The sequence below is a fragment of the Podarcis gaigeae genome, assembly GCF_964106915.1.
Source record: "Podarcis gaigeae genome assembly, chromosome: 16".
Taxonomy (NCBI): Eukaryota; Metazoa; Chordata; class Lepidosauria; order Squamata; family Lacertidae; genus Podarcis; species Podarcis gaigeae.
The window spans coordinates 25,162,467-25,169,003 of record NC_139693.1 but is presented as its reverse complement, the minus strand read 5'-3'; the positions used below and the strand labels follow the sequence as shown (position 1 = coordinate 25,169,003).

At 45.2% G+C, this 6,537-nt stretch overlaps 1 long non-coding RNA gene across 2 annotated transcripts; it reads left to right on the top strand.

Moving 5' to 3' along the window:
• The first annotated feature begins 1,727 nt into the window (after positions 1-1,727).
• LOC310834466 lies at positions 1,728-3,935 on the top strand. 2 transcript variants are annotated; one of them, XR_014559250.1, is made up of 3 exons: positions 1,728-1,856; positions 2,065-2,284; positions 3,356-3,935. It is a non-coding gene; the product is annotated as an uncharacterized lncRNA (long non-coding RNA). The 2 variants fall into 2 exon arrangements; XR_014559251.1 differs by having other exon boundaries at positions 2,065-2,302.
• The last annotated feature ends 2,602 nt before the right edge of the window (positions 3,936-6,537 follow it).

Here is a 6,537-nt window from a genome sequence, read left to right as displayed (position 1 = left end):
TCTCTTAGCTGCTAACCGACCCAACTGAATCTTCCACTGCCAGTTGCAGATAACTCGATGAGGATAATTACTCTATCGTGGTGGTCGGGTCTTTAAAAGGTGGAAGGCACAGCTTAAGAAGAGGTGGAAGGAGAAGGGGGAACCTCCCCCAAAAGTATCTTCTTCTTCTTCTTCTTCTTCTTCTTCTTCTTCTTCTTCTTCTTCTTCTTCTTTTCTTCTCTTTTGTTCCTTTTTTCACATATATGTGCTTATTTGAAATATATATGTATGTATTTGCAATATTTTGCTTAAATTTTGTAACAATTATGTTAAATAAATTTATTTATTTATTTTATAAAAAAAGAACATTAGAAGAGCCTGCTGGATCAGGCCAATGGTGCATGACATCCTGTTCTCAACAGATGCCCCAATGGGAAGCCCACAAGCAGGAGACAGGCACAATAAGGCTCTCCCCTCCTGCCATTTCCAACAACTGCTATTCAGAAGCATTACTGTCTCCGACCATGGAAACAGAACATAGCCATCATAACTAGTAGCTGGTCCAGTGTGGAGTCTGACTGACTGCTCCTCCATAAACAACAATTCTTTTTTATATATTTAATTTTTATTAATTTTCAACATATCATTTTCAACAATAATTAAACGTACTTTAACATCTTATACAATTTTTTGACTTCCATCAATCACATCTGAAAATTTTCCAATCTATTCACTAAGTATACATTTCTTACTTCCACAATTACATTTACAGTAACTCATAACTACTATCACTATTCTTTCTCTACTTTGCAATGCTTCATACATTTCTCCTTACAAAACTTCTTGTAGGCCTAAGAACGTAATTTGTTGATTACAGTTGCTCTTCAAATAGTTTGTATATTTCTTCCAATCTTCTGTAAATCTCTGGTCCCGCAGGTTTCGAATCCTTCCTGTCATTTTATCTAATTCTGCATAATCCATTAATTTTGTCAGCCATTCTTCTTTCGTTGGAATTTCTTCTTGCTTCCATTTCTGGGCTAACGATACTCTTGCTGCTGTTGTTGCATATAAAAACAATTTAACATCTTGCCTATTAATATCCTCACCTATAATACCAAGTAAAAATGCTTCTGTTTTTTTTTAAAAAAATGTATATTTCAACATCTTTTTCATCTCATTATATATCATTTCTTTACATTTCCAACATTTATTATTTGTCTTATACATTAACAATAACAATTCTATGCACATAGAAGAACATAAGAGCCTTCTGGATCAGGTCAATGCCCCATACTTTTCTCACAGTGACTGTCCTGATACCCACATGGGAACCTTCAAGCAGGACCATGAGCGCAGAAGCATCATTGCCTTGGACTGTGGAGTCCATCATGACTAGTAGCCATTGCTATCCTCCATGAATTTCTCCAGTCCTCTTTTACTGCCCTACAGGTGAGTGGCCATCACTTTCTTCTATGGAAGTGAGTTCCATATTCAGTTCAAGCAGTGACCTTTCAACACTTCCATAGATCAGATCTACAACTCAGTGATACTCCGCAGCGACCAGAAGGCTGGTGTCCTGAGCTTGATTCCCACTCCTTCTGGCAACCTTGCCAGCATCAGTGTGGAAACACAGCCCATCATAGTAGGGAACAGTAAGGGAACCAATGGGCTTCCACAGACTCATTCCTAGAATGTTGCGATGAGTCTCCATTGTCTACCAGCCATTGGTCTGCATTCTTTCCCTGCTACCAATCCTCTTTTTACTGGGGCTTGACTTGGTGATGAATACAAGAGCCTCTTCTGGGCCAGGAGGGAATCAGGACCCTGGACAGCTCCTAGTCTGGCGTGGTGGTTAAAAGCGATAGACTCGTAATCAGGTGAACCGGGTTTATGTCTCCGCTCCTCCACATGCAGCTGCTGGGTGACCTTGAGTTAGTCACACTTCTTTGAAGTCTCTCAGCCCCACTCACCTCACAGAGTGTTTGTTGTGGGGGAGGAAGGGAAAGGAGAATGTTAGCCACTTTGAGACTCCTTCGGGTAGTGATAAAGCGGGATATCAAATCCAAACTCTTCTTCTTCTTCTAGGGAAACCTGCTATCTGAGATTGGGAAGATGTTGTCATCCCCTCTTAAGCCATATAAAGGTTGGCAGGGCCTCGCCTACCAGTGGCTCCACCTCCCTAGGAGGAAGAGCTTGCAGTGTCTAAGCTTATCTCCATCCAGCAAGCAAGAGGCATTATCACAATTCAAGGGCACGTTTCAGCCAGGCAAAAGCAATTGAGAGTCTGGATCAACACAGATGAGAGGTATGGCCCACAGAGCAGGTGAGGCAGTCTCAAGGGCCAGGTAGAAAAGCCTGATGGGCCACATCCAGCCAACAGACTTGAAATTCCCCTCCCTGCCTTTTTCAAAAGTGGTTCTCATAGGCAAGCCATTGCTTCCCAAACTTGGTCTCCAGCTGTTTTCCAATTCCCATCATCCCTGACCAATGGCCTTGCTAGCTAGGGATGATGAAAGTTGTAGTGCAAAAACAGCTGGAAACCCAAGTTTGGGAAACACTGGGCCAGGCCTAGCAATGTAAAGGGCAAGGTGACAGAGCCTCTTCTCTAAATTTGGTGATCGGCTCCTTCAGCTTGCTCGGGAGTCCTCCCTTTCCCTATCAGTGGTTGATAGAAGAAAAGCTAGTTGGGCTTACATCCTACCAAGGCAGCGGGGAAGTCAAATCTCTTTTATGTGTCTGTATTGAAATGATCCTGCCAGGCAAGGAGTTGGCCTCCCTCTGCTTGTGCTTGCAATGAGCTCAGCAAATTATGAGCAACAGCCCTTTACTGTGAGCCCCAGTGCTCCAGTAACTGGGAGAGGATGGGGCAGGAGCCAAAGGACTCTCCCTGGAACACTTTCTGGCTTTCTCCTTTCATCAGCATGCTTTTCTTTAATAAGGCCTGCTGGCATGATCTTACTCTGAAAAAGAGAGAGAGAGAAAACACTCCTCTGTGCATTGCCGGAAACTATGCAAATCTGTGTTGCGGTGCAGCAGCCCCAGGCAGAACACAACATCTCTGATAAAGCCCATATGATGATATCTGGAGCAGCCTCCCCTAGTCTGTGGTTCTCCAGATGTTGTGGGACATCAACTCCCATCAGTCCAAGCCAGCATGGCCAATGGTCAAGGGTCAAGGGATTTGCAGTCCGGTGGTGCTCAATGGTGGAGCAGCAGCTTTGGATGCAAAAGGTCCCTGGTATGGCCAAACTGGACAAAGAAAAGACTCCTGCCTGAAACCCTGGAGAACCACCGCCAGCCAGTACTGAGCTGGATTAACCAATGGCCTGACTCTGGATAAGGCAACTTCCTGAAGCAAGCTAACTTTACTTTCTAGAATGAACCACCTTTACTAGCTGGAGTGAGCCATCCCAACTGAACCATCTCTCCTGGCTAGAGTGAACCACCTCCCCTAGCTAGAGTGAACCATCTCCACCTGCTGGAGTGAACCACCTCTCCTGGCTTGAGTGAACCTCCTCCACCTGCTGGAGTGAACCTTCTCTCCTTGTTGAGGTGAACCATCTCTACCTGCTTGTCTGTGAACAGACATTGTGTCCATCCTGCAAACCATTGAAATCCTCCCCAAATTTGCCACCTGTGAATGGCATGATGAATTCAGAAAAGTCCTTTCGGCTCAGGCTTTCTGAGATTGAAGAGAGTCCCACAAGACACACACACCGTCTTGCAGAAGGCCAAAACGGCTCATCGGATGTCACAGACCGCCAGGATTTTATGCTGCATCCTTGCACACTGAGAGGGATAAAAAGCAGCATATGGGCCTTTGCTTCCAACGCGACTTTGCAGAGCTTAATTGGATCATCCATTTTTGCTATATTAACATATTGGGACGGCAGCTAATCCCCTCGGGAGGCCCTGTAACATTGCAGATTAAAGCACTTTTCATGATCTGCATGACATGGTTGGCTAAACAATCTCAAGCAAACCGGGTCCCTGGGTGGCTTCACTCCTTATTTGGCTCAGTGGCGCAAAAGTTTTAATGCCAGCCCTCCCACCCTTCCCAGTGGGTGCTTCTTTAGATGCATGGCACCCACACACCTCCTATTTGTCACCATAATCTTTCCCAAAGAATAGAGTTGTCTCCATAGAACACCTGCTTGGGACTGATGGGTGGCTTCCTTAAGAAGATTTAAGGGCCAGATTTCTTCCAAAAGAGGAACTGGAGGGTAACAAATCATGGCTGGATTCAGGATGCGTACCTGGTTTCCAGGTGCAAAAACATTTTCCCTCTACTATGGTCTCATCTTCTTGGGTTTGTTTTTTGGATGGCGGGGGGATTTGCATAACAATATTTGCTTTTTAAGCTCCAGGTGACTTTCAGGGTTAGGCTGTGGGTCCCTGTATCCAAACCTAGGGCTGGATCATAGACTCATAGAATTTCAATGGGCATCTACTGCAACTCCTTGCAATACAGGAATCACAGCTAAATAATCCCTGAAAGATGACCATCCAACTTCTGTTTAAAAGCCTCAAATGAAGGAGAGTCCACAACCTTCTGGTGGAGGTTTGTTCTGCTGTTGAATAGCTTTTACCATCAGAAGGTTCTTCCCAGTGTTATTTTTCTAGAAAGAGGTGCCAGAACTCATCACGAACACCTCCCTTGTTATAATAATAATAATAATAATAATAATAATAATAATAATAATAATAATAAATTTTATTTATATCCCGCCCTCCCCAGCCGAAGCTGGGCTCAGGGCGGCTAACAACAATCAAAATAGTCCAACATTCTAAAAACATTCATTATAAAATTAATTAAAATCAAATTAAGATCAAATTAATGGCAACCATCAAGCAAAATTCTGTGCAGATTGCCAGAGGAGGGGGTCAGGCTGTGCCCTGACCAAAGGCCTGGTGGAACAGCTCTGTCTTGCAGGCCCTGCGGAAAGATATCAGGTCCCGCAGGGCCCTAGTCTCTTGTGACAGAGCGTTCCACCAGATTGGAGCTGCGGCCGAGAAAGCCCTGGCTCTAGTTGAGGCCAGCCTAACTTCTCTGTGGCCTGGGATCTTTAGGATGTTTTTATTTGCAGACCGTAAATTTCTCTGTGGGGCATACCAGGAGAGGCGGTCCCGTAGGTACGAGGGTCCTAGGCCGTATAGGGCTTTAAAGGTTAAAACCAGCACCTTAAACCTGATCCTGTACTCCACCGGGAGCCAGTGCAGCTGGTATAGTACCGGATGAATATGATCTCGCAGCGAAGACCCCATAAGGTGTCTCACCGCGGCATTCTGCACCCGCTGGAGTTATCTTACAATGGTGCCCAGCTGAGAGGGGCCAGAACTGAGTTCTGGTGAGTTCCAGTTGGGAAAAGCCCTGGTTCTTCCTAATGTTTCATTTGAATCTCCTTGCTTGTCATTTGAATCCTACCCACTGGAGAAGCGGGGGGGGGGGGGAGTTTGCTGCATCTTCCATATGACAGCGGTTCAGATATTTGAAGACAGCTCTCATATCACGTCTCATTCTCCTCTTCTTCAGAATGAACATGCCCAAATCCCTCAGCTCATAAGGCTTGGCTTTCAGATTCTTGACCATAGTACCTCTTATTTCCTCTCTGGGTTTCTGAAGTCCACTGCAGGAACTGAGAATCTCAAATGTAGCAGACAGACAAAGGTAAGGTAAAAAAAACGTAAGGTAAAGGACCCCTGGATGGTTAAGTCCAGTCAAAGGTGACTATGGAGTTGCAGCGCTCATCTCACTTTCAGGCTGAGGGAGCCGGCGTTTGTCCACAGACAGTTTTCCAAGTCATGTGGCCAGCATGACTAAACTGCTTCTGGTGCAACGGGACACCGTGATGGAAACCAGAGCGCACAGAAATGCCATTTACCTTCCGGCCGCAGTGGTACCTATTCGTCTACTTGCACTGGTGTGCTTTCCAACTGCTAGGTTGGCAGGAGCTGGGACAGAGCAATGGGAGCTCACCCTGTTGTGGGGATTCGAACCACCCACCTTCTGATTGGGAAGCCCAAGAGCCTCGGTGGTTTAGACCACAGCGTCACCACTGCCTACCTACCTACCGAGACAGGAAAAGACCCTGCATTGTCAACATAGGAAAGAGGGGAAAGTACAGCAATAATTTCTTTTCTAATATCAAGACAGGTGCTTTATATAGATACCAATGTAGGACATGACATTACACATCACTTTTTCTGCCCACACCCAGTCTACCAGGCTCAAAAGTAGGTGGCTGCCTCATACAGAATCAGGCCACTGGTCCCTCTACCTAGTGAGGACAGAACAATTTTTTGTTAGGTAAGTGACTGGGGAAGGAAGAGTTAATCTTTATCTCCACACACACACTGAAAATCAGCCTCAGCACCTGCTATTAAATAATTTTTAAAACTGGCTGGTGTTTCTAAGGATACATTTAGCATCCTGTCTAGTGAAGCCCTAAGAAAGTACAAACAGGAAGCTTGTCAGATAAATGTCAAGGGGATACTCCTTCAGGGAGAGCCCTGATACTAGTTTTTTAACCCAGCTGGGTGTTTCCTTGAGTCAGACTT